Genomic DNA, 27774 nt, shown 5'->3' with positions numbered 1-27774 from the left:
AGTTTACGAGAATGGGGTCCTGTACCCGTCGTTTGACCGAGCGTCAGGGCGCTCATGCGCACTGCCACTCCATACATTCTCTATGGCAGCGCTGGAAATAGCCGAACGCTGTACTTGCCTATCTCCGGCACTCCCATAGAGAATGAATGGAACGGCAGTGCTCATGAGCGACCTGCCGCTCTGTTCAAACCAGGGGTATGGGACCCCTGTTCTCGTAAACATTGGGGGTCCCAGCTGTCAGACACCCACCGAACAGCAAGTTACCCCTTACCCTACAGATAGGGGGTAACTTGTTGTAACTGGAATACCCCTTTAAAGTTTAAAAATAAAAAGCAAAAATAAAGTAATGTTAAATAAAAAAATGTTTAAAAAAAACCACACCTCAATTTTTTACAATAAACCATAAAAGAAAAATCTCAATACATTAAATATACACACATTCAGTATTGTCGCGACTGTAATAACCTGCACATCAAATTTATAGCGTCATTTATAATGCGTGCAGTATAAAAAAATAAACAAAACATGCTTTCTTTCACTTATTAAAGTGAGGCATGAGGTGTTATGAATTTTATACCTCCATGTGCCTCTCATTAATAGTAATTAACCGCATCATGTACCTCACACATTGACCTAATGTTGTCCATTACGACTGAGAAACATGATGGGGTTAATTACTATTAATGTGAGGCACACGGAGGTTCAAAATTCATCACACCACGTGCCTCATATCAGAAAATGGAAGAACTTTTTCTATTATTGTTGGCAAATTATCGTTTTAGTATCGAGAATCGCAATACTACACTAAGTATCGGTATCGAAGTCCAAATTCTGGTATCGTGACATGTAATGTACTGTCTTCAATTGTATCCGCGTCCTTAGGAAGAGGATACAATTGAAAGCGCAGGTGAAGCAAAGGAACCATTAGTACCCTTCCTAATCATTCGACGCAATCTTGTGGCGCAGGCGGTGCGATGACGTCATCGCGCCGTCTGCCGTCGTTCCGCTGGAGCAGGCCTGATCAGAAAAGACCAGGTCTGCATCAACGGAAACTTTAATGCTGAGCCCCGCCGACGCTAGTAACACCTAGTGCGTGGATTCCTTTGTATCTGAAGGTGTCCCCGCACTAGGTTTATAGTGGCACACGCACCCGAGATTTGCCAATATTCTAGCGCATCTCGGGTGATCCTGTGTCACTTACAAGGCTTAGTAAATTGGTTAGTTTACATCATGTGGTGGCAGGTTTCCTAAGTGCATTTGCCTACTTTTAAAAGTAGGCCAATGAACTGAGGTAACCTGGGACCACGTGACGTAAATGAACCAATGACAGCTTAGAGCGGTCACTGCTTAGCTAACTTTCACAGACCCAGAAAGGCAAGTATGATAATGGTTTTGCTTTTTTAACTTAAATTTTGCTTTAATTAATGTTACTAATGTTTTTTTGTTTTTTTACAGGTTCGGTCGTTGGACTACGTTGGATTCGAGGACTACTTAGATGACGGCATTTTTATTTTCAATAAATTGGTTAACGAGGGTTGTGTAGTGGGTTTTATTTCAATATATTATATATTTTTTCTGTGTCTGTTTTTTTTTTAAACTATATTACTACTGCCTTAGTGGCTGTCTTATAGACAGGGTCATTACTAAGGCGGGGCTTAGTGTTAGCTGGTGCAGAGGCTAACACTAACCCCCTCATTATTACCCCGGGCCATTGTTTTTGGGCTTTCCCAGGCTAATAATACCAGCCTGCATCCGCCCCAGTACTCAACCATTACTTCAGATGTTCGGGTACTGGATTGTAACCGGCTCTTCCTAGCACCCCTGGTGGCGGTGGGTACCAGGGTAATAATTGGGGGGATTAGTGTTAGCTTCTTCACCGGCTAACACTAAGCCCTGCCTTAGTAATGGACGCTGTCTTTCAGACAGCTGCCATTACTGTACTAAGGCAGTAGTAATGAAGTTAAAAAAACACCTACACAGAAAAAATATTTTATAGAAATAAAAGCCCCCACGAAACCCTCGTTAACCATTTTATTGAAAATAAAAATGCCGTCATCAAAGCAATCCTCGAATCCGACGTAGTCCAACAACCGGCCCTGTAAGAAAACACACACAAAAAAAAAACACATTAGTTACACTAATAACTAAAAAAGCAAAACCATTATTATATTTACCTTCCTGGGTCTGTGACAGCAGTGAAAGCTCTAAGGTGTCATCGGTGAGTTTACATCACATGGTCCCAGGTTACCTCCGTTCATTGGCCTACTTTAAAAAGTAGGACAATATATTGAGGTAACTGGCAGGGCATTTTTTGCTCTAGTCGAAGAGGGCGGCCAATGCAGGAATGTTTTTTTTTTCTAACAAATAATAAACTGTGACCTTACATAGTTACATAGTTACATAGTTACATAGTTTGTACGGTTGAAAAAAGACACATGTCCATCAAGTTCAACCAAGGGATGGGAAAGGGGAAGTGGGATGGGAAAGGGGAAGTAAAAAATTTCTACACATAGCAGTTAATATTTTTTTGTTCTAGGAAATTATCTAAGCCTTTTTTAAAGCCATCTACTGTCCCTGCTGCGACCAGCTCCTGCGGTAGGCTATTCCATAGATTCACAGTTCTCACAGTAAAGAAGGCTTGTCGCCTCTGCAGGTTGAACCTTTTTTTCTCCAGACAGAGGGAGTGCCCCCTTGTTATTTGAGGGGGTTTTACATGGAACAGGATTTCACCATATTTTTTGTATGCGCCATTCATATATTTATATAAGTTAATCATGTCCCCCCTTAGTCGTCTTTTCTCAAGGCTAAATAGGTTTAGTTCTTTTAATCTTTCCTCATAACTTAGATTCTCCATGCCCCTTATTAGCTTCGTTGCTCTTCTTTGTATTTTTTCCAACTCCAGGGCATCCTTTCTATGAACTGGAGCCCAGAACTGGACTGCATATTCTAGATGAGGCCTCACTAATGCTTTGTAAAGTGGTAATATTACATCCCTGTCCCGCGAGTCCATGCCTCTTTTGATACACGACAATATTTTGCTGGCCTTTGAAGCAGCTGATTGACACTGCATGCTGAAATTTAGTTTATGATTTACAAGTACACCCAGATCCTTCTCAACAATTGACTCCCCCAGTGTAGCTCCCCCTAGGACATATGATGCTTGCAGGTTTTTCGTACCCAGGTGCATAACTTTACATTTATCTACATTAAACTTAATTTGCCAAGTGGACGCCCAAACACTTAGTTTGTTTAAATCTGCAATTCACAAACATCTTCCATAGTCTGAACTATATTGCATAGCTTGGTGTCATCTGCAAAAATAGAAATAGTGCTATTAATCCCATCCTCTATATCATTAATAAATAAGTTGAATAATAGTGGTCCCAGCACTGAACCCTGGGGTACACCACTTATTACCGGGGACCATTCAGAGTAGGAATCATTGACCACAACTCTCTGGATACGGTCCTTGAGCCAATTCTCAATCCAATTACAAACTATACTTTCTAAACCTATAGTCCTTAATTTACCCATTAGATGTCTATGAGGGACAGTGTCAAATGCCTTTGCAAAGTCCAAAAACACTATATCCACAGCGGCCCCTCTGTCTAGGCTTCTGCTTACCTCTTCATAAAAACAAATCAGGTTGGTTTGACAGCTTCTGTCCTTTGTAAAACCATGCTGGCTGTCACTTATAATACTATTTATTGTCACATAATTCTGTATATAGTCCCTCAATAGCCCCTCAAACATTTTCCCCACAATTGATGTTAAGCTTACTGGTCTATAATTACCCGGCGAAGACCTAGAGCCCTTTTTGAAAATAGGCACCACATTTGCCCTGCGCCAGTCCCTTGGCACTATACCACTCATTAGAGACTCTCTAAATATTATGAAGAGGGGGACAGAAATAACTGAACTAAGCTCTTTAAGAACTCTAGGGTGTAACCCATCTGGTCCCGGGGCCTTGTGTACATTTATTTTATTTAATTTAGCTTGGACCATATCTACATTCATCCAATTCAGTATATCAACTGATATATTAACAGCACCGGCAGCGGCTACATCAGCTGCTCCTTCTTCTGTTGTATATACAGAGCGGAAGAATCCATTTAGTAACTCTGCCTTCTCTTGATCCCCTGTGACCAACTCCCCATTACCACTATCTAAGGTTCCTACATGTTCAGACCTGTGCTTTTTTGCATATATATGCTTGAAGAATTTTTTAGGATTTGTTTTACTATCCTTGGCCACCTGCCTTTCATTTTGTATTTTTGCTAATTTTATTACATTTTTACAGATTTTATTAAGCTCTTTATATTTTACAAAGGCTGCAGATGTACCCTCAGATTTGTATTTTTTAAATGCCCTTTTTTTGTCATGTATTGCCCCTTTCACAGAAGGTGTAAGCCATGTGGGGTTTAATTTTAGTCGTTTATACTTGTTACCTGTAGGAATACATTTTGCACTATAATTAAGCAAAGTAGATTTGAAAATCTCCCATTTATCATTTGTCCCATTATTTGACATTAGTTCTTCCCAGTCTATATCCTGAATTGCCGCCCTCATCCTGGGGAAATTGGCTTTCTTAAAATTAAATGTTTTTGCCCTCCCAGCCTGCGTTTGTTTTTTACAGTATAGGTAAAATATAACTATATTATGATCACTGTTACCAAGGTTTTCACGAACATTGACATTCCCAACAAGCTCTGCATTATTAGAAATGACCAGACCAACAGAGCTTCACCTCTAGTCGGGTCTTCCACAAACTGGCACATAAAATTTTCCTGCAACAGGTTGAGGAAATGTCTCCCCTTTGCAGTTGAAGCCGAACCATGACACCAATTAATATCCCGATAACTAAAATCTCCCATTATCACAACAGTACCCGCCTGTGCAGCCCGCTCCATTTGTTTATATATTTGACCTTCTATCTCTTCAGTTATATTGGGGGGTCTATAGATTACACCAAAAGTAATTTTTTCAGTGTTTACTTCCCTTTGTAATTCCACCCACAAGGTTTCAACCTCCTCACAGTCTTCACCCTCTAACGTCTTATTTACACTCACCTTCATATCGCTTTTCACATACAGACATACACCACCACCTTTCCTATTTGCCCTGTCTTTCCGAAACAGTGTAAAACCCTGTAGATTTACAGCCCAGTCATGTGAAGAGTCCAGCCATGTTTCAGCAACACCAACTATATCTATATTTTCTTCCAGTATCAAGGCCTCCAGCTCCCCCATTTTGCTTGCTAGACTTCTGGCATTTGTGAACATACACTTTAACTTGCCTTTAAATGTTTCACTTTCACTATCAGAAATGTGATTATTTGACATTTGGGCCTTTTTATTTTCACTGCTGTTTTGTAACGAAAGGATCTCCTTATCTTGTTGCCTAGTCCTCTCCCCACCTTCTGTTTCTCCCCCCACCAATATAGTCTGACCCCTCTCTAAACTAACTACCCCTTTATTTCCTACATTGGCCTCCCTCCTCAGCCCTAGTTTAAACACTCTGCCACCCCAGCTAGAATTCTCTCCCCCAGCACAGCGGACCCCCTTCCATTTAGGTGCAAATCATCTGCAGAATACAGTTTGTACCCCAATGAAAAGTCAGCCCAGTGCTCTAGGAACCCAAATCCTTCTCCTCTACACCAAGACTTAAGCCATGCATTTAGCTCCCTGAGCTCCCGCTGTCTTTCCTGTGATGCGCATGGCACAGGCAGTATTCCTGAGAATACAACCTTGGAGGTCCTTCCCTTCAGCTTGTAGCCTAGTTCTTTAAAATTATTCTTAAGGCTCCTCCACCTACCATTTATTCTATCGTTGGTACCGACATGGACCACAACAGCTGGATCATCACCAGCCCCTCCCAGCAATTTGTCCACCCGTTCCACCACATGCCGAACCCTGGCACCAGGGAGACAGCAAACCATTCGGTTGAGGCGGTCTTGGCGACAAATTATTCTATCCGTCTTCCTGATTATAGAATCCCCTACAACTATCAATTGTCTTGGCTTACCTGCATTACCATCCCGCCGACTACTAGCTGGGCTGTTCTCCCGGCTGTTAGGGAGATCAGTATCCACTAGGGCTGCCTTTTCTGAAACTGACACCCTCGCATCATCACCCAACCTGGCAATTTTGCTTGGAATGCCAGAAACCGGATCGGCCTTCCTTGTCTTTGACCCCTTTCTACTGCCCCTAACTACATTAACCCAGCTACTTACCTGATCCTGCTAACCCATGTCTTCACCCTCCAGTTCTAACCCACTAACTGCATGCTCTGTGAGCAGCAAGCTCAGCTCAAGATTGTCTATTCTCCTCAGTTTGATAGAAGGTAATACAGGGGGAGGAAACCTCCAGCTCACCAGCTCGCCTCCTGACAGTCCTGCTTCGCCCGGATCTCCGCAACGGTCCACGGTAGGCAATGGTACAAAAAGAAAGGATTTGATCCAGCGCTGCAGTGATGTTCTTTAAAAAGGAACGTATTCCCACTTTTATTGGTATCAAAAAAGACTTGTTAAAATGTCAAATAACAGGCTTGGCGTCAAGGCAGTATTCGGTAGGTGTAATGGGCCTACGCGTTTCAAGCACGGCTGGTGCTCTTAGTCATGGCATTCATTCACTCACTGGGACACAATAGTATGGGTTTATATAGTTGATTTTAGATGGGTGGAGTTTACCAGGTGGTTAATCCGAGACACCCTATGTATGTGTTTTGGTGGTTAGATACAACAGTTAACCCTTCCAGGTATATAAATGAACACTGTGCAAGAAACCTCAGGGTCACTGCAATACTCATGTTTTTATTGTCTATTTTACCGTTTTTAATTCTTTTTTTTGGGATTTTGTATGATGTTTATACATCAGAATCCCTAATTTGAGTAATTTATTAACTTACGGCTTGTTGTAGTGTAGAACATAAAAAATTGTTAGGAGAGATTTATTTCTATTACATATGTATAAACCTAATCAACTGTGTTTTTGTTTATGATATATTTCAATTTTAAAAATTTTCTTTCCTTCTTCTGAATGTCCGTTTTTATGTTTTTCTTATGTTGAAACTGGTTGCAACTTTGGTATGTAATTGGGAATCATTCACACACAGGGACACGAGGTTAACAAAAGTTTGAATATACTCACATTCGTGTTGAGTTGCCAGGGTCCCGTTCTGGATGCGGTTGTTTGCGATCCGTCTTCCGACTGCGATTTTTTATGTTCTACACTACAACAAGCCGTAAGTTAATAAATTACTCAAATTAGGGATTCAGATGTATAAACATCATACAAAATCCCAAAAAAAGAATTAAAAACGGTAAAATAGACAATAAAAACATGAGTATTGCAGTGACCCTGAGGTTTCTTGCACAGTGTTCATTTATATACCTGGAAGGGTTAACTGTTGTATCTAACCACCAAAACACATACATAGGGTGTCTCGGATTAACCACCTGGTAAACTCCACCCATCTAAAATCAACTATATAAACCCATACTATTGTGTCCCAGTGAGTGAATGAATGCCATGACTAAGAGCACCAGCCGTGCTTGAAACGCGTAGGCCCATTACACCTACCGAATACTGCCTTGACGCCAAGCCTGTTATTTGACATTTTAACAAGTCTTTTTTGATACCAATAAAAGTGGGAATACGTTCCTTTTTAAAGAACATCACTGCAGCGCTGGATCAAATCCTTTCTTTTTGTACTATTCTCCTCAGTGTTGCATTCTGCTCCTCCAGATCTCTAATACGAGCTTCCAGGTGACCAACATGCTCACATCTGCCACAGAGATATTCACCCTGGAACTCCGGCTCCAGTCGTGTATACATATGGCAAACTGTGCACTGAAGAATATAATCTGATCAATAATAGGGGAAATGGGCCCCAGTGTTCATGTGGGGGGCAGGGGATGGAATGTTAATGGTGTAGCACTGAGCAATTATTTTAGGATATGTCCACACGTACTGTGAACACTGCAGATTTTACGCAACAGATTTCATTGCGAAAAATCTGCAGCGTAATACAGTAGCTGTAGAGAGGATGATATTTGAACAAATCTCATCCACAGACTGCGTAAATAACACACTGAAAAACTATTCATAAATTAATCCACAGCATGTGAATTTATGTTGTGGAATCGCTGGTTTTCTGTTGCAGGTTTTCTGTTACAGGGGGGCTGTGTGGCATCATCTACAAGGGGGCTGTGGGGCATCATCTACAGGGGGTTACGTGGCTTTATCTACAGGGTGGCTGTGTGGCGCCACCTACAGGGGTCTGTGTGGCACTATTTACAGTGGACTGTGTGGCACTGTCTAAAAATGGGATGTGTGACACTATCTACAGGGGGCCATGTGGCAGTATCTGCAGGCCGCCATGTGGCACTATCTATAGGGGGCCATGTGTCACTATTTACAGGGGGCACTGTGGAATTATCTACAGGAAGCAGTTCCCTTGGCAATATCTACAGGGAGCAGTGTGTGGCAATATCTACTGCAGGCAGTGTGGAGCACCATCTATAAGGGGTCTGATTGTGCCACTATCTATGCTGGTTTTTACACTACTAGTAGTGGTCAGCACATATCGCCTAGCCCTATTGGTAAAGTGAGACATCACCTGCATATAAACAACCAGATAACCAGAGACATACCGGCCACCATAGTAGTTGTCAGCCAAACTAGTGCAGACATTTTTGTTCATTATTTGAACATCCAAATTCGGGAAAAGCACACCCCACTAGCCACACCCACCAAAGATGCCACACTTTAAGTGTCCAATAAATTTCAAATGTTGCCAAATATGCACTTGCAACAAATCTGTGGCAAAGTTTTCGGGTGACAGATGCAGATTTTGGCAAGGATTTGTTACGGATTTACAACATACAGGAAAATCTGCTGCCCATCACCCCCTGCATTATGCCTGTCAACAGTTACTTTAGTAACTGGGACCTATGTAGTTTCCAATAGGTGAAATTAAATGAGCCACTATTATTACAGTAACTCCTCCAGATAATTACCATCCATGCTCCTAAATTGGGTCCTCTTTGGCTCCAGGAACAGTGACGCTTTTCAGTGTCAGTAAATTGTATACTTGGCGCACTCAACGTCCTAAAGCTGAACGGTGTCAGAACCCAACATGCGCCGGAGCTGAAGAGGACCCTACAGCAGCGAGGAGGATAAGTATATGGATACTATGTCTAAGCCTCTTGTGCGATACTATCTACTCTGCCGCTGTATCTACGCCTCTCGTGTAATACTTTCTACTGAGCTGCTGTATCTAAGCTTCTCATGGGATATTGCCTACTGAGCCACTGTATCTAAGCCTCTCATGTAACACTGTCTACTGAGCCACTGTATCTAAACCCCTCGAGAAATGCTGTCTACTGAGCAACTGTATCTAAGTCTCTTGTGGGATACTGACAACTGAGCCACTGTATCTAAGCCTCTCATGGGATAATGTCAAATGAGCCACTATATCTAAGCCGCTCATTTGATACTATAATACTGAGCCATTGTAACTAAGCCTCTCATGTAATGCTGTCTGCTGAGCTGCTGTATCTAAGTCTCTCATGTGTGATACAGTATGCTGAGCTGCTGTATCTAATCCTATCATGTTTAATACTGCCTCCTGAACCGCTGTACCTAATCTTATCCCGTGACATATGCATTTTTTGGGGGAAAAACATACATGGGGAGGGGGCGCAGGGGGCATGTGCCCCCGTACCAGTCCCCCAGCATACTAATAGGGATGTTCACTATATTTTAGCTTTATTTTCTAACTCGCGGCGGCGGCCACGTTATGCCTTTAAGAGGCAGGTCTCCTGACTCATCTAGCAGATGTCCCATAATAGGCACGTCTGCCAGAACATGCCCCTCCCCTGGTTGGGCTAAGCTGTGAGGTAAGCGGCAGCTCTGTGTAAAAAGGACTGAGCGCCTCTCACTGTGCTCATCCTCCTGGTCCTGCCATTATTTAGTTAAAAAAAGTAATTCGCTCGACGCTAGGGATTGGGGGGGTTTCGGGGGTCGGGCGGGGTTGAGTATTATACAGTACTGCAAGGGAGGGGGTCTGAGGATCCTAATGACTGCAAAGAACTCTATTGACTCTAATCCCCCCAAAGAGTCCTCGGTAGTTATTATACTGCAAGGGGGGTTGTCTGAGAGCCTAACTGACTACTCTGGGCTAACCCCCACCCTCAGAGCCCTCAGCAGTCAGTCAGACCACCCCCTTGCAGTACAATTCCTCGACAAAGAGAGCACTCAGCAGTCAGTCAGATGCTCAGACCCCCCTCCCCTCCCTTACAGTATATTCCCACCCATATAGCCTTCAGTAGTTATACTGCAAGGGGGGGGGTCAGAGCGACTGACTACTTAGGGTTCTATTCGGGGGATAACTTCTCACCACAGGGCCATCATAGACAGATGCTCAGACCCCCCCCCCCCTCAGTATAATCCCACACCCCCATGAAGCCCTGAGAAGCTTTAATTCTGCAAGGGGTGGGCCTAATGTACATGACCGTTACGGATCCGCTGTCTGTATTTGCAGTCCATTTTTCCGCAAAAAAAACCTTCTGTAGTGCATCCGTGTATCATTAGTATTCGTGGATTCACAAAAAAAGGTGGTTGGAACCCCTGAGTAGGCCACATGATCCGCAAATACAGACAGTAAAATGATAAACTGTAAAACTCAGTTTTTGCGGATCCGTGGACTTCACAGTCGTGTGCATGGGGCAATATAAATGAATGGGTCAGTGTGCTATCCGCAAAATTGCGGATAGCACATGGAAGAAAAACTACGGTCATGTGCATGAGACTTTAACCCCTTCCCGCTGCAGCCGCTTTTGACCTTCCTGACCGAGCCTTATTTTTCAAATCTGACGTGTGTCACTTTATGAGGTAATAATTTAGGAATACTTTTACCTATCCCAGCGATTCTGTGACTGTTTTCTCGTGACACATTTTACTTTAAGTCAGTGGTAAAATTTAGTCAATGCATTCAGTATTTAGTTGTGAAAAACACCAAAATTTAGCAAAAAAATTACACAAATTAGCACTTTTCTAAATTTAAATGTCTGTTTGAAAAAAAAAAAATAGCAATACCCCACAAAATAGTTGCTAATTAACATCCCCCACATGTTACCTTATGTTTGTATCATTTTTTTGAACATCCTTTTATCTTTCTAGGACGTCACAAGGCTTAGAACTTTAGCAGAGATTTCTCACACTTTCAAGAAAATTTCAAAAGGCCATATTTACAGGGATCAGTTCAGTTGTGAATCTGCTTTGAGGGGCCTATACAATACAAATCCCCATAAGTCACCTCATTTTAAAACCTACATCCCTCAAAGTATTCAAAACAGCATTTAGAAATTTTACTAACCCTTTAGGCGTTTCACAAGAATTAAAGCAAAGTGGAGGTGAAATTTACACATTTTATTTTTTGGGGAGAAATTCATATTTAATCTATTTTTTTCTGTAACACAGAAGGTTTCACCAGAGAAACACAACTCAATACTGAAGCACAGGTCTCAGAAGCAAAGGAGCACCTACTGGATTTTGGGCCTACTTTTTATTAGATTATATTTCAGGCACCATGTCAGGTTTGAAGAGGTCATGTGATGCCAAAACATCCAACAAAATTAATCTAGGTGTGCAGTGAGCACTTTGACCCCACAGGTGTTTCTTAGATGTTATTAGAATTTGGACGTGAAAATGAAAAAAAAATTTTTTTCCAATAAGATGTCGTTTTATGAATCTGACTGCCTATATAAACGTCTAAAAACAATTTTATTACTATAAATCTAAAAGGTTGGACACTAATGCCAAAGAATCTGAGTACAAGCATTGGCAAAACAGATCATGGGTCCTTAGTAGAGTGTCTGAAATATATTAGTAAAAGTTCGGTAAACTCATATATCAATGTGACACTAGACAAGAGTAGTGAATCACACTTTAGTAAAAAAAGTCACACATATTTGGTATCGCCGCATCCATAACGACCCCCACTATAAACTTATTACATCATGTAAGCCACACAGTGAACGTCGTAAAAAATAAAATTAAAAAACATGAAAAATTGCTGTTTTCTTTGAATCCAGCCTTAAAAAAAATGTGATAAAAAGTGATCAAAAAGTCGTATCTACAAGTCGTCCTGCAAAATAAAAGCCCTCATACAACTGCATTGGCGAAAAATTAAAAAGTTATGGCTCTTCAAATATGGAGACGCAAAAACAAATAATTTTGAAAAAAAGTGTTTTCACTGTGTAAAAGTAGTAAAACATACAAAATATATATAACTTTGGTATCGCTGCAACTGCAACAACCCGCTGAATAAAGTTATTGTGTTATTTATAACACACGGTAAATGGCGCAAATTTAGGACGCAAAAAAGTGGGGTGAAATTGCAGTTTTTTTTCTATTCCCCCCTCAGAAAAAAGTTAATAAGAGGTAATCATTGAATTCTATGTACCCCAAAATGGTGCTATTAAAAATTACAACTTGTCCCGCAAAAAACAAGACCTTATACAGCTATGTCGACGCAAAAATAAAAACGTTATAGCTCTTTGACGGAGAATCGGAAAAACGTAAAAAATGACTTGGTCATTAAGGTCTAAAATAGGCTGGTCACTAAGGGGTTAATGTGTTCCCTAATCTAACTTTATTTATTACCATTTTTTTCTTTTTGTCGGGGCAGTCATCTTTATTAGCACCCGTGTGTTTCTGCATGACACATACATTGGTGCTATATGGTACACACACAGGGCATAGAAGAGTAGGGATGGGAGCCGACCCTATCTAATAAACTGGTGCCCTATTAACTTTGAATGCAGGACCGCCCGTCAATTCATTTCAATTGCCGCTTCCTCCAGCATCGCCACATCTATCTAACACTTCAATGTGACTGCTAGTAACCCCAGTCATATAACTAATACAGGGACTGTATTTAGGAGTCCCTGCATTCGATTTTTCTGGCGCACGGGATGCTCAAGAATTATTAATACCTAATAATATTTCTGCAGAATCTCTAGGTTCCGAGCACAACAATAGAAACTACAGTTTATTGACCACTTGTTTCTATTGCTGTGCAGGGGAGAAGACAAAAGACTGCTGTAGTTGAGGATGTTTTTTTTTATTATTTTTCATACTGCTTTGTGATTTTTCTTTTTATGTTTTGCAGGTACACTGGACCGTTTGGACTACGCCGTTGAACTACATGGTTTTTTTATTATTTTGTTAAAATAAATTGGTTACCGAGGGTTGTGTTGGGCATTTTTTATTTCAATTAAAAAAAAACTTATGTCTCTGTGTTTCTCTAATACTGTATTACCAATTTAGTAATGGCCGCTGTCTGATTGGCAGTTTCCATTACTAAGGCGGGGCTTAGTGTTAGCCAGTAAAAAGGTCAGCACTTACCCCATATTATTACCCCAGTGCCCACCGCCACCAAGGGTACCGGGAAGAGCCAGGTACGATCCAGTACCCGACTGTCTGGAGTAATGATCGGGTACTGGGGCAGCCGCAAGCTGGTATTATCAGGCTGGAAAGGGACAAAAACCTTGGCCCTTCCCACCCTGGTAATGCTAGCCTGCTGCTGCTATGTTGTATATGGCTGGTTATAAAAACTGGGGGGACCCGACAGTTTTTTTTCTATTTAAAAAAAAAAAACAACAACATGTAGGGTTCCCCCCATTTTTCATAAGCAGCCAGATATAATAAAGTAGTCACAGCCTAGCATTACCAGGGTGGGAAGGGCCAAGGTTTTTGTCCCTTTCCAGCGTGATAACACCAGCCTGCGGCTGCTCAAGTGCCTGATCATTACTCCAGACAGTCGGGTACTGGATCGTACCCGGCTCTACCCGCTACTCCTGGTGTCAGTGGGTACTGGGGGTTAGTGCTAGCCTTTTTACTGACTAACACTATGCCCCGCCTTAGTAATGGATGCTGTCAATCAGACAACGGCCATTACTAAGGCGGTAATAAACTATTTTAAAAAAACAGAGACATAAATATTTGTTTTTTATTTAAATAAAAATTCCCCAACACAACCCTTACACCATTTTATTTTTTTTTAAAAAACAGTTCATCAAAATAGTCCAACAAATCTGCAATGTAGTCCAAATGGTCCAGCAAATTGTACAAAGAAAGCACAAAATAAAGTTAGCAGTATGAAAATTAAAAACGTATACTCACCTACAGCAGCCTTCTGTCTTCTTTTTCCTCCTTGTGCAGCAATATAAACCAGAGGTCAATGGATAAATAATTCCCCTTTATGTAACTCTGCTACCTGTCAGCATAAAAGTCATCCCCCACAGGGAAAAATGTTTCCCATCATTTCTAATTCCCAGCCTGATGATTTTTTCCATTGACATGTAGCAGAGTTATACAAGGGTGGTGTTAGGGGGCAAACTAGGCAATTGCTTGGTGCCCCCACAGGAGCCCCTGTCAGAGCTGTAAAAAGATCAGCTTACTGGTATCTGCGGGCCCCGTTCCCCTCTGGGCCAAGTTGCACCCCCTAAAACTGCGACAGGGCCGGAAAGGGAAGGGGGTCCATCGGTGGCAGTGGGTAGATATTTTCCAAAAGGGGGCAATATTACTGTATGGGGTACAAAGGAGGCATTATTACTGTCTGGAGGCAATTAAGGAGGCATTATATCCTTACGAGTACAAAGGGGGTACTAAAGGAGGCATTGTTACTATATGGGGCACAAAGGGGGGCATTACTGTATTGAGGCACAAAGGGGGCATTATTACTGTATGGGGGCACTATTAAAAAGGGGGAACAGTTACTCAGGGGGCACTTTAATTGTGTGGGGTACCAAAACAAGAACATATGGGGAACTGTGGATGAAAAGTTTGTTTAGAGGGTAGGATATAGGTGGGGAGGATGCTGGGAAAGCGAGGAACCAATATGTCTCTGTTTTAAATTCTTCAGAAATGAGTCGTTGCTGGAATAAGTCGTTATAGCAGTCTGGGTCAGATGGAATAGAAAAGGGAAAGTAAACAACTAGAGAAAAATTCACCTGTGAGTCACTGAATACAACTATATTGTAATCACTTATATTGTCTGCAGAACTCCTGTGTAGGACTGGTATCTACCACTGTTTTCTGGTAATAATGGTCTATATATAGTGGTTTTATTCAGTAACAGCATGGTCATATTATCCAGTCACTATGGTGTTATGGTGTGGCGGTATTATTCAGCAACAGTATGGGGGTATTATTCAGTCACTAGGTGGTTATGGTTTGGCGGTATTATTTGGACCTTTGGACCTTTATATAGTGTTATTATTGGTAATATTGGTCTTTGTATAGGGATTTGTCTTCAGTAACAGTATACAGGTAAGCACCAGTTCAGATGTGGGTTGGAGGCTTCGTTAGGGACCTCAGTCACGGATCTGGCTGAAAATACCGGAAGCGAGACCACGGACACCACGTGTCAGGATTCTGTTGTTATACTGCAAAATTACCACTAGTGGCCGCTGTTTTACACTTTGAAGAATTGTGCTGCACTTTTACTCCTTACCACTGGAGGCTGCTGTTTTGCCCTTAAACTTGCCCTTAACCAAGATGGCAAATGTTGCATCATGTGGAACCACCTTGTTTCCTGTTTGGGCCTACTTCAGACCACATGGAATACCAAACAGTGCTTGAGTATTGTGACTTGTTCCAGTCTCCTGCTCCTGAGAACTGTCTTTGCCAGACTGTTCCTACTTCCTTGCTATCTACTTCTACTCGTGTTCCACCCTCCAAGCACTGTTCCTGGGGACGTCTCACCGGGTTCTGCACTGTGCTCCGCTCGCTACTTCTGACCATAGGATTCCAGCAGTGTTCGACAGTATCGTAACACCACGACAGAAACCAGATGGAAGCCATTTAAGTAAGTGGGTTCCATTTTGTGCCGATGGTGTCAGTCATGCAACGGAACCAGCAATTCCAGTGTTTATGTTGTTCTGCTCTGATAAAGCAGAACAATGGAAACACTGACACAGGTGTGAACAGGCCCGAAGCAGGACTATTAATTCTTTAAATGATCCATATTCAAATACTGGATTAATGGATCCGACCAATGTTTTGTTCATTTTTACTAGCTGGACTCTGGTAATTTATGGGTATAACACTGCAAGATTTAAAGTCCAGTCATCCCTACCATCTATATATGGTAGGCGGAGGTAAACCAGTGCTGTGTGCCTGCCCCAGGCTAAAATTTGCCAGGCGGCCCATGCCTGTGCCCCTGAATATAATAGTGCTATACACGATGTGCCCCCTCAATATAATAGTGCTACCCACATTGTGCCCCCTCAATATAATAACTCATTATACTGTGCCCCCTCAATAAAATAGTTCTACATCCACTGTGACCCCCTAGGTAAACTATTTATTTGGAATGAGGAAGGAAGGAAATGAAAAGTAACACTGCTAAAATGCTAACCTAATAATAGTGCCATATCATTCCAAAAAATTCCACCATACAGTGCTAAATACAGGCCCATAAAATGCTCATATAATATTGCTCTAGAATGTCTTCATAACTGAGCCATACAGCAAACACATAACAGCACCAAACAGTGCACAAATAACAGTGCTATACATTTCTAAAATAATAATGCTATACCGCATTCTATATAAATTAAGTTTGGACCAAAGTGAAGCAAATTTGTGAAGACCCAGGGGCAATTATCATGTTTAAATGCATATACAATTGTTGGCACAGAATTCAAAGGGAATGAAAAGTTTAAGTACTTTCAGTGAGAAAATGACCTCGGGAGACATTAACAGATAATGCCCGAAGCACACAGCATTCCATAGTGGAGTGATAACACTGGACAATTTCTTTAAGGGATTTTAATAAAGATGTTAAAAGCGTAAACCTAATTCTTCTGTGTACCAGCAGCTAGTCCAGAATAGCCTATTTGTTATCATAGACAATACCCTAATGACAAAAGAAATGAATCTCTTCTACAAATGCATGAATGTTAATACCTGAACTGCCTTAGTAATCAGCTAAATGAAGCTCTCTTTTCCCAGTTGGGTGAGGGTTAAGTGGTAACCATGCAAGAAGATAACATTTCTCAGAAATGAAGCTATTATTTGGAAGGTTCGGAAACTCCACAAGGATCCGTGTTTTGACATTGAGCAACTGTGCTGTGCTGAAGTTTGTAAGCAGCAAACACAAAGTATATGTTGGTAATCCAGATGTAGCAAAGTTGTGTTTTTAACGTGTTACAGTAAGTGTCAAGTCAAGCATTTCAGAGATCTACATGGGGTAACCTGAGCTGCATCACAGTATGTCTCATTGAGAGGGTCTCACACCAAAATGGGGAGGAGATTGGAGAAGGGCTCTTCTCAGCCAAGAATCCTATTGGATACTTACACTTGACATCAGGCACCACCAAGGTCTAAATTACCATCATGATTTAATGTATTTTTACTAAATCATTGTGTAGCCTTTATTCTGTATCCTGCTTATCTTTTATTGAGATTCTCTTACATACAGTTAGGTCCAGAATTATTTGGACAGTGACACAATCTTCATGATTTGGGCTCTGCATGCCACCACATTGGATTTGAAATGAAACAACTGAGATGCAAATTAAGTGTAGACTTTGAGGTCTAATTCAAGGGGTTGAACAAAAATATCCTGTGAAACGTTTAGGAATTACAATCATTTTTCTACACCGCCTCCTCATTTCAGGGGTTCAAAAGTAATTGGACAAATTAACATTACCATAAATAAAATGGTTTTTTTTTAATACTTTGTAGAGAATCCTTTGCAGGCAATGACTACCCATGTAAATCACCAAACGCTGGGTCTCCTCATTTGTGATGCTTTGCCAGGCCTTTCCTGCAGCAGTTCTCAGTTGTTGCTTGTTTGTGGGTCTTTCTGCCTTAAAGGGAACCGGTCACCAGCATTTTAGCTATAAAGCCAGCAATACCTGGTGAAAGTGGGTGAAAAATCATTGTCATCTAAGCTATAAATATGTTCTAAGTAAGCTCTGTACCTTTAGTATTCCGTTTTTCAGTGGTCCCACACCGTATGCAAATGAGCAGAAAAGAGTCAAAAACTTCATCTGAAAAGTCAGATTTTCATTCCTCCAGCGTCTCAGAGTGGACTCCACCTTCTTCTTTTTGATTGACAGCTCCTTAGCCAGTCAGGGCCGGACAGGTGGCAACGGTGGGCGGGGTTAAGAAGCTGCATTCCAGAGGGAAAGATAATTACCATAAAAGGCAGTGTAAAGGATCTGCCAGGCACAGCTTCTGTGTCAACGCCCATAGGTAATCTGTCTGCACCTGCTTCTTTGTCTGTGAGACTGACTCCATCTTCCACCACTCAGGATGGCAGGCTTAGGAGTGGGAGAGCCTATCACAGACTGGCCAGACGGAGCTAGCTCCCGCCCTCTGTCTATTTATACCTTCCTTTCCTGTTCCTCCTTGCTTGTGATTCTTCTCGTTTGGTTTCCTGGCCCTGCTGCAGCTTCTTGAACTATTTGTCCCTGCTTCATACTGACCATGGCTTACTGACTACTCTCCTGCTCTGCGTTTGGTACCTCGTACACTCCTGGTTTGACTCGGCTTGTTCACTACTCTCCTGCTCTGCGTTTGGTACCTCGTACACTCCTGGTTTGACTCGGCTCGTTCACCACTCTTGTTGCCGTGGGCAACTGCCCCATTTCCCTTAGCTTCTTTGTACCCTTGTCTGTTTGTCTCTCGTGCACTTATTTAGCGTAGGGACCGTCGCCCAGTTGTACCCCGTCGCCTAGGGCGGGTCGTTGCAAGTAGGCAGGGACTAAGTGGCGGGTAGATTAGGGCTCACTTGTCTGTTTCCCTACCCCCATCATTACATAATCACAAGCCCATATACCTAGTCTACCCTGGTCCCTGACACTACTATGGACCCCCTTGAGACCCTGGCTCAGCAAATGCAGGGTCTCTCCCTACAGGTCCAGGCCCTGGCTCAGAGGGATAACCAGTCTGATGATACCATGGTAGTGCCCCTCACCTCACCTCTTGAACCCCACCTCAAGTTGCCTGACCGATTCTCAGGGGACCGGAAGACTTTTCTCTCCTTTCGGGAAAGTTGTAGGCTCTATTTTCGCTTAAAGCCCCACACCTCAGGTTCTAAGAGCAGCGGGTGGGTATAATTATGTCCCGGCTCCAGGAAGGGCCCCAAGAATGGGCCTTCTCCTTGGCTCCTGATGCCCCTGAACTTTCCTCCGTTGATCTTTTTTTTTCCCGCTCTCGGACTCATTTATGATGAGACTGACAAGACTGACTTTGCCGAGAGTCAGCTGGTGACCTTACGTCAGGGTAAGAGACCTGTTGAGGAGTATTGTTCTGACTTTAGGAAGTGGTGCGTAGCTTCTCGGTGGAATGACCCTGCCTTAAGATGCCAGTTTAGGTTGGGTCTGTCGAACGCCCTGAAAGACCTGCTAGTTAGCTATCCCTCTTCTGACTCCCTAAACCAGGTTATGGATTTAGCGATACGACTTGACCGACGTCTCAGGGAACGACAACTTGAACGTTTTTGTGTTTTCTCCTCTGACTCCCCCATGATGCCTCCCGAGCTTCCGTTGCTTCGTTCTTCCACGGAAGACTCGGAGGTACCTATGCAACTCGGGGCCTCCGTGTCCCCCCAACAACGTAGAGAGTTCCGCAGGAAGAATGGTCTCTGCTTCTATTGTGGGGATGACAAGCATCAAGTGAACTCCTGTCCTAGGCGTAAGAATAAGCAGCCGGAAAACTTCCGCGCCTAAGTGATCATCGGGGAGGTCACTTGGGCGCACAGGTATTTCCCGTAAATATGAAACGTAATAAAATCTTGCTTCCCTTTCAGGTCTCTTTTGGTGGTAGGTCTGCTACCGGCAGTGCCTTCGTGGATTCAGGGTCTTCTGCTAATATCATGTCTGTGGAATTTGCTATGTCTCTAGCTATGCCTTTGATTGATTTGCCTAAACCTGTCCCGGTAGTGGGTATCGACTCCACTCCTCTTGCTAATGGTTATTTTACACAGCATACCCCTGTTTTTGAACTCCTTGTTGGCTCCATGCATTTGGAGCAGTGCTCTGTACTGTTGATGCAGGGATTATCGTCCGATTTGGTTTTAGGCCTTCCCTGGTTGCAGTTGCATAATCCCACGTTTGACTGGAATACTGGGGATCTTACCAAATGGGGTAATGAATGCTTGATGTCATGTTTTTCTGTTAATTCTATTTCTCCCCCTGAGGAGGTGAACACGCTGCCTGAGTTTGTTCAGGACTTCGCTGATGTTTTCTCTAAGGAGGCCTCCGAAGTGTTACCTCCTCATAGAGAATACGATTGCGCTATCGATTTGGTACTAGGAGCTAAGCTCCCTAAGGGTAGGATATTTAATCTCTCTTGTCCCGAGCGTGAAGCCATGAGAGAGTATATCCAGGAATGCCTGGCCAAGGGTTAAATTCGCCCCTCTACCTCTCTGGTAGGTGCTGGCTTCTTCTTCGTAGGGAAGAAGGATGGTGGTCTTAGGCCATGCATTGACTACCGTAACTTGAATAAGGTCACTGTAAGGAACCAGTATCCCCTTCCTTTGATTCCTGATCTCTTTAATCAGGTTCAGGGGGCCCAATGGTTCTCTAAGTTTGATCTACGGGGGGCTTATAACCTTATCCGCATCAAAGAGGGGGAGGAGTGGAAGACTGCGTTTTACACGCCCGTAGGTCATTTCGAATACCTCATCATGCCCTTTGGGTTGTGTAATGCTCCCACGGTCTTCCAGAATTTCATAAATGAGATTTTAAGAGATTACCTGGGGGTATTTCTTGTAGTGTACCTTGATGACATACTTGTGTTTTCTAAGGACTGGTCCTCCCACATTGAGCATGTCAGGAACGTGCTCCAGGTCCTTCGGGAAAACAAACTGTTTGCGAAGACCGAAAAATGTGTGTTTGGGTTGCAGGAGATACAATTTTTGGGTCAAATCCTCACTCCTCATGAATTCCGCATGGAACCCGCCAAGGTACAGGCTGTGGCGGAATGGGTCCAACCTGCCTCCCTGAAGGAATTACAGTGCTTCCTGGGGTTCACTAATTATTACAGGAGATTTATCGCTAACTTCTCGGTCATCGCTAAGCCTCTTACGGATCTCACTCGCAAAGGTGCGGATCTCCTCCATTGGCCTCCTGAGGCTGTCCAGGCTTTTGAGATCCTTAAAAAGTGCTTTATCTCGGCCCCGGTGCTGGTTCAGCCCAACCAAATGGAGCCATTTATCGTGGAGGTTGACGCGTCCGAGGTGGGAGTGGGGGCTGTCTTGTCCCAGGGTACCAGGTCCCTCACCCATGTCCGTCCCTGTGCCTACTTCTCCAGGAAGTTTTCGCCCACTGAGAGTAACTATGATATTGGCAACCGCGAACTCTTAGCCATTAAATGGGCATTTGAAGAGTGGCGCCACTTCCTGGAGGGGGCTAGGCACCAGGTAACGGTCCTTACAGACCACAAGAATCTGGTTTTCCTAGAATCTGCCCGGAGGTTAAACCCGAGACAAGCTCGATGGGCGTTATTTTTTACCAGATTCAACTTTTTGGTTACCTATAGGGCTGGGTCAAAAAAATATTAAGGCTGATGCACTGTCGCGTAGCTTCATGGCCAGCCCTCCTTTGGAGGAAGATCCTGCTTGTATTTTGCCTCCAGGTATAATCATTTCCTCTATTGATTCTGATTTAGTCTCTGAAATTGCGGCTGATCAAGGTTCAGCTCCCGGGAACCTTCCTGAGAACAAGCTGTTTGTTCCCCTGCAATTCCGGCTAAGGGTACTTAGGGAAAATCATGACTCCGCACTATCTGGTCATCCAGGTATCCTGGGTACCAAGCACCTCATTGCCAGAAACTATTGGTGGCCTGTGTTGCCTAAAGACGTTAAGGTCTACGTCGCCGCTTGTGAAGTTTGTGCTAGGTCCAAGACTCCCAGGTCCCGACCAGCGGGCTTACTACGTTCTTTGCCCATTCCCCAGAGACCTTGGACCCATATCTCCATGGATTTTATCACCGATTTGCCTCCATCAAAAGGCAAGTCTGTGGTGTTGGTTGTAGTAGACCGCTTCAGTAAGATGTGCCACTTTGTGCCCCTCAAGAAACCACCCAATGCTAAGACGTTAGCTACCTTGTTTGTCAAACACATCCTGCGTCTCCATGGGGTCCCTGTCAATATTATTTCTGACAGAGGGGTACAATTTGTTTCATTGTTTTGGAGAGCCTTCTGTAAAAAGTTGGAGATTGATCTGTCCTTCTCCTCTGCCTTCCATCCTGAAACTAATGGCCAAACTGAGAGGACTAATCAGTCTCTAGAACAATATTTAAGGTGTTTTATCTCTGACTGTCAATATGATTGGGTCTACTTCATTCCCCTCGCCGAATTTTCCCTTAATAACCGGGTCAGTAACTCATCAGGGGTCTCCCCCTTTTTCTGTAATTTTGGGTTTAATCCACGGTTCTCCTCCGTTTCACCTGGTAGTTCCAACAATCCCGAGGTAGAGGTCGTTCATCGGGAACTGTGCACAGTCTGGGCCCAGGTTCAGAAGAACCTAGAGACGTCCCAGAGCATACAAAAAACTCAGGCAGATAGAAGACGTTCTGCTAACCCCTTTTTTATGGTCGGGGATCTGGTGTGGCTATCGTCAAAGAACTTGCGCCTTAAAGTCCCGTCCAAGAAGTTTGCTCCCCGGTTTATAGGGCCGTACAAGGTCATTGAAGTCCTCAATCCTGTCTCCTTCCGACTGGAGTTGCCCCCATCTTTTCGAGTACACGACGTGTTTCATGCCTCCCTCCTTAAACGCTGCTCCCCGTCCTTGGCTCCCTCGAGGAAACCTCCGGTCCCTGTTCTCACCCCTGAGGGGGTAGAATTTGAGGTGGCCAAGATTGTGGACAGCAAGATGGTCCAAGGCTTCCTCCAGTACCTGGTCCATTGGAGAGGATACGGGCCTGAGGAGAGGACTTGGGTACCCGCCCGGGATGTTCACGCTGGGGTATTGGTCAGGAAGTTCCACCTTCGTTTCCCCAATAAACCAGGTCCACCTAGAAAGGGTCCGGTGGCCCCACATAAAAGGTGGGGGGGTACTGTAAAGGATCTGCCAGGCACAGCTTCTGTGTCAACTCCCATAGGTAATCAGTCTGCACCTGCTTATATGTCTGTGAGACTGACTCCATCTTCCACTACTCAGGATGGCAGGCTTAGGAGTGGGGGAGCCTATCACAGCCTGGCCAGACGGAGATAGCTCCCGCCCTCTGTCTATTTATACCTTCCTTTCCTGTTCCTCCTTGCTTGTGATTCTTCTCGTTTGGTTTCCTGACGTCCATACTTTCTTCCTCCCATCATTCTGGTAGAGGTTGATTTTAATTTCATGCTGTTCCAGAACTGGGCTGGCTTCTTTAGATGTTGTTTGGCAAAGTCTAATCTTACTTTTATATTTCTGAGGCTGATTAACGGTTTGCATCATGTGGTGAACCCTCCGTATTTGCTCTCATGAAGTCTTCTATTTCTGGTAGACTTACACTACCGTTCAAAAGTTTGGGGTCACCCAGACAATTTTGTGTTTTCCATGAAAACTCACACTTATATTTATCAAATGAGTTGCAAAATGACTAGAAAATATAGTCAAGACATTGACAAGGTTGGAAATAATGATTTTTATTTGAAATAATAATTTTCTCCTTCAAACTTTGCTTTCGTCAATGAATGCTCCATTTGCAGCAATTACAGCATTGCAGACCTTTGGCATTCTAGCTGTTAATTTGCTGAGGTAATCGGGAGAAATTTCACCCCATGCTTCCAGAAGGCCCTCCCACAAGTTGGATTAGCTTGATGGGCACTTCTTGCGTACCATACGGTCAAGCTGCTCCCACAACAGCTCTATGGGGTTGAGATCTGGTGACTGCACTGGCCACTCCATTACAGATAGAATACCAGCTGCCTGCTTCTTCCCTAAATAGTTCTTGCATTATTTGGAGGTGTGCTTTGGGTCATTGTCCTGTTGCAGGATGAAATTGGCTCCAATCAAGCGCTGTCCACAGGGTATGGCATGGTGTTGCAAAATGGAGCGATAGCCTTCCTTATTCAAAATCCCTTTTACCTTGTACAAATGTCCCACTTTACCAGCACCAAAGCAACCCCAGACCATCACATTACCTCCACCATGCTTGACAGATGGCGTCAGGCACTCTTCCAGCATCTTTTCAGTTGTTCTGCGCCTCACAAATGTTCTTCTGTGTGATCCAAACACCTCAAACTTCGATTCGTCTGTCCATAACACTTTTTTCCAATCTTCCTCTGTCCAATGTCTGTGTGCTTTTGCCCAAATTAATCTCTTCCTTTTATTAGCCAGTCTCAGATATGGCTTTTTATTTGCCACTCTGCCCTGAAGGCCAGCATCCTGGAGTCGCCTCTTCACTGTAGACATTGACACTGGCGTTTTGCGGGTACTATTTAATGAAGCTGCCAGTTGAGAACCTGTGAGGTGTCTATTTCTCAAACTAGAGACTCTAATGTACTTGTCTTGTTGCTCAGTTGTGCAGCAGGGCCTCCCCCTTCTCTTTCTACTCTGGTTAGAGCCTGTGTGTGCTGTCCTCTGAAGGGAGTAGTACACAGCGTTGTAGGAAATCTGCAGTTTCTTGGCAATTTCTCGCATGGAATAGCCTTCATTTCTAAGAACAAGAATAGACTGTCGAGTTTCACATGAAAGCTCTCTTTTTCTAGCCATTTTGAGAGTTTAATCGAACCCACAAATGTAATGCTCCAGATTCTCAACTAGCTCAAAGGAAGGTCAGTTTTATAGCTCCTCTAAACAGCAAAACTGTTTACAGCGGTGCTAACATAATTGCATAAGGGTTTTCAAGTGTTTTCTAATCATCCATTAGCCTTCTAACACAGTTAGCAAACACAATGTACCATTAGAACACTGGAGTGATGGTTGCTGAAAATGGGCCTCTATACACCTATGTAGATATTGCATTAAAAACCAGACGTTTGCAGCTAGAATAGTCATTTAGCACATTAACAATGTATAGAGTGTATTTCTGATTAATTTAATGTTATTTTCATTGAAAAAAACGGTGCTCTTCTTTAAAAAATAACTCTAAACTTTTGAACGGTAGTGTAGATACTGATACAACTACTACCAGGAGAATGTTCTTCACTTGGGTAGATGTTGTGAAGGGGTTTTTCTTCACCATGGAAAGGATTCTGCGATCATCCACCACTGTTGTCCACCACCATGGATGTCCAGGTGTTTTGGAGTTCGTGGGATCACCAGTGTGCTCTTTGTATTCAAGAATGTACCAAACTGTTGTTTGGCCACTCCTAACATTTTTGCTATCTCTATAATAGATTTCTTCATTTTTTTCAGCCTAATGATGGTCTGTTTCACTTGCATTGAGAGCTCCTTTGACCTCATGTTGTGGGTTCAAAGCAAAAGCTTCCAAATGCAAATGCCACACCTGGAATCAACTCCAGACATTTTACCTGCTTTATTGATAATGGATTAATGAGGGAATAGCCCATGCAGCACATTAACTATCTTTTGAGATAATTGTCCAATTACCGTTGGTCCCTTGAAAAAGAGGCAGCTACATATTAAAGAACTGTAATTCCTAAACCCTTCCTCAAATTAGGATGTGAATACCCTCAAATTAAAGCTGATAGTCTGCACTTTAAGCCCATATTGATTATATAACTGTATATTCAATATGCTTTGGTATACAACTAAAATGAGAAAACTTGTGTCACTGTCCAAATAATTCTGGACCTAACTGTATTTATACAATATTGTATTCAATTTTGTTTACTTATCCAATGTAACAAACATACCTTATGTAATTTTTTACATGTTATTCTTATATAGGGCAGCATAGTCAGTTGACAGATCCACTTTAAAAACAGTTTTAAATTTATCATTCACAAAAATGGACCTTTGTGACAATGTGAATTCATTAACCTTTTCATTACTAATAAAGTTTACTTATAGTATGGCAAATGTTTCCCTAACAGAAGTAAAAGTCTACCACTTATACAATTTATGCGATTTTCACCAGGTAATTGAATATCACTGTGACCATATAGACTTTATATCCATGTTGTGTTTTCTGCATTCTGTAGTTTATGCATGAGACAACTGTCACTACTCTTAATACTCTAAAAAAAGCTTTAGAAATAATATTTGCAACTAAGATATAAGGGTTCACTTATCACACAGGCCAGGGAAATTAATTGATGGAAGTGGATAAAAGAATGGAATGCACACTAAATATGTTTTTTTTGTTTATTCTAGTAATAATTCTGTCCTTTTTTATCATATCACAGAATTGTTGCCAGAATTGCTTCTATCTTGTGGATAGTAAACAATACATGTAGCTTGACCTCCTGATAAGACTTCGTTCAAATCTGGGTCAGGGTCCCGTTCTGGTGTTTCGTCGCAGCTTCCCATCAGAATGGGACCCTAACTGAAACAAACGGAAACCATAGATTTCCGTTTGCATCACCATTGATTTCAATGGTGAAATGGTGATGGATCCGGTGCCAATGGAATCCATTTGTCTCAGTTGTGCAAGGGTTCCGTCATTTTGACGGAATCAATACCGTAGTCGACTACGCTATTGATTCTGTCATTGTTACTCCAATCGTTCGTCCCCATACATTTTCACCATGTAGGCAGCACATCTCTCTGTTTACATAGATGATATTTAATGCTGCTTAAACGAGCAGATCAGCCTATGAACGAGCATTTGCATAGGCTTTTCACAGCCCATATCGGGTCTTGTAATAGTACCTTAAGTTATGGTAAAATTTGGAGATCACCGTGTCTGCACTATTTCCATATGGGAAAAAAGTTGAATAAAAAAAATAGTACATTCGGAAAAGATTTTAGTGGAGGCTATTCTTAATTTTGCTTTGTGGCCCTATTATTTCTGTGAATAAGGTACCATTAAATTGATGTAAAAATATAAGATTCATTAATCAATGTATCATTAAAGCTTAATCAACACTACAGTTATATGAAATAAAAATAATAAGTTATGACATTATCAACACATTGACTAGATCTTCTCAAGAAAAAAATCTTAGTCAACCTTAAATAGACACTAACTTTTCAAACAAATTATTCTAATTTAATAGTATACCTGATATAGATCAACTTTATAATTTACTTACTGTCAAAATTTAGTTGTTTTATCCATGCAAATTCTGTGCAAAATTACTGCCACTAGGTGTCTGCCTTCCTGTAATCTGCTGTCCACCCTCTGTAGGTATGTAAAATTCATCCTTTGGTACAGATGGACTGCAGAAGGTGGGGCTGTTTCTCTTCACTGCCTGCCAACACAAGTCTATGGAGGGAGGGGGAGCAGGAGGACAGAGCAGGAGAAGAGAAAGCAACAGAGACTAAGCCCATAAAAGTATATTGAGAGGGGAGGGGGAGCACTGCCAGAGAGAGAAAAACAGAGACATACATGCTGCAGCTTCCTGCTAAGTGTTGTATCTCACCCCAGTGCTGAAGTCACAGCTTCTCTGCTCATTACTGCAGTATAATCTCCTCCATTATGCATCTTCTAATCTTCTAAATATATATGTGATAGAGATAGGAGAACAAGATTCTTTTCTTTGTGCAGTGTATAGAAGACATGATAGCTGTTAGGTTCCACCCACTAGCTCAGGGAAACTGAGAATTAGAAATAGAATCTGCAGAGGGAAAAACTGCTATAAAATGCAGAATACTAATCATACAATGCTTAGAAATAAAGTTAGGTACGTTTTAAGTTT

The sequence above is a fragment of the Rhinoderma darwinii genome, chromosome 6 (assembly GCF_050947455.1).
Source record: "Rhinoderma darwinii isolate aRhiDar2 chromosome 6, aRhiDar2.hap1, whole genome shotgun sequence".
Classification (NCBI taxonomy): domain Eukaryota; kingdom Metazoa; phylum Chordata; class Amphibia; order Anura; family Rhinodermatidae; genus Rhinoderma; species Rhinoderma darwinii.
The sequence above is the reverse complement of the archived record's forward strand: the minus strand, read 5'-3'. Positions refer to the sequence as shown.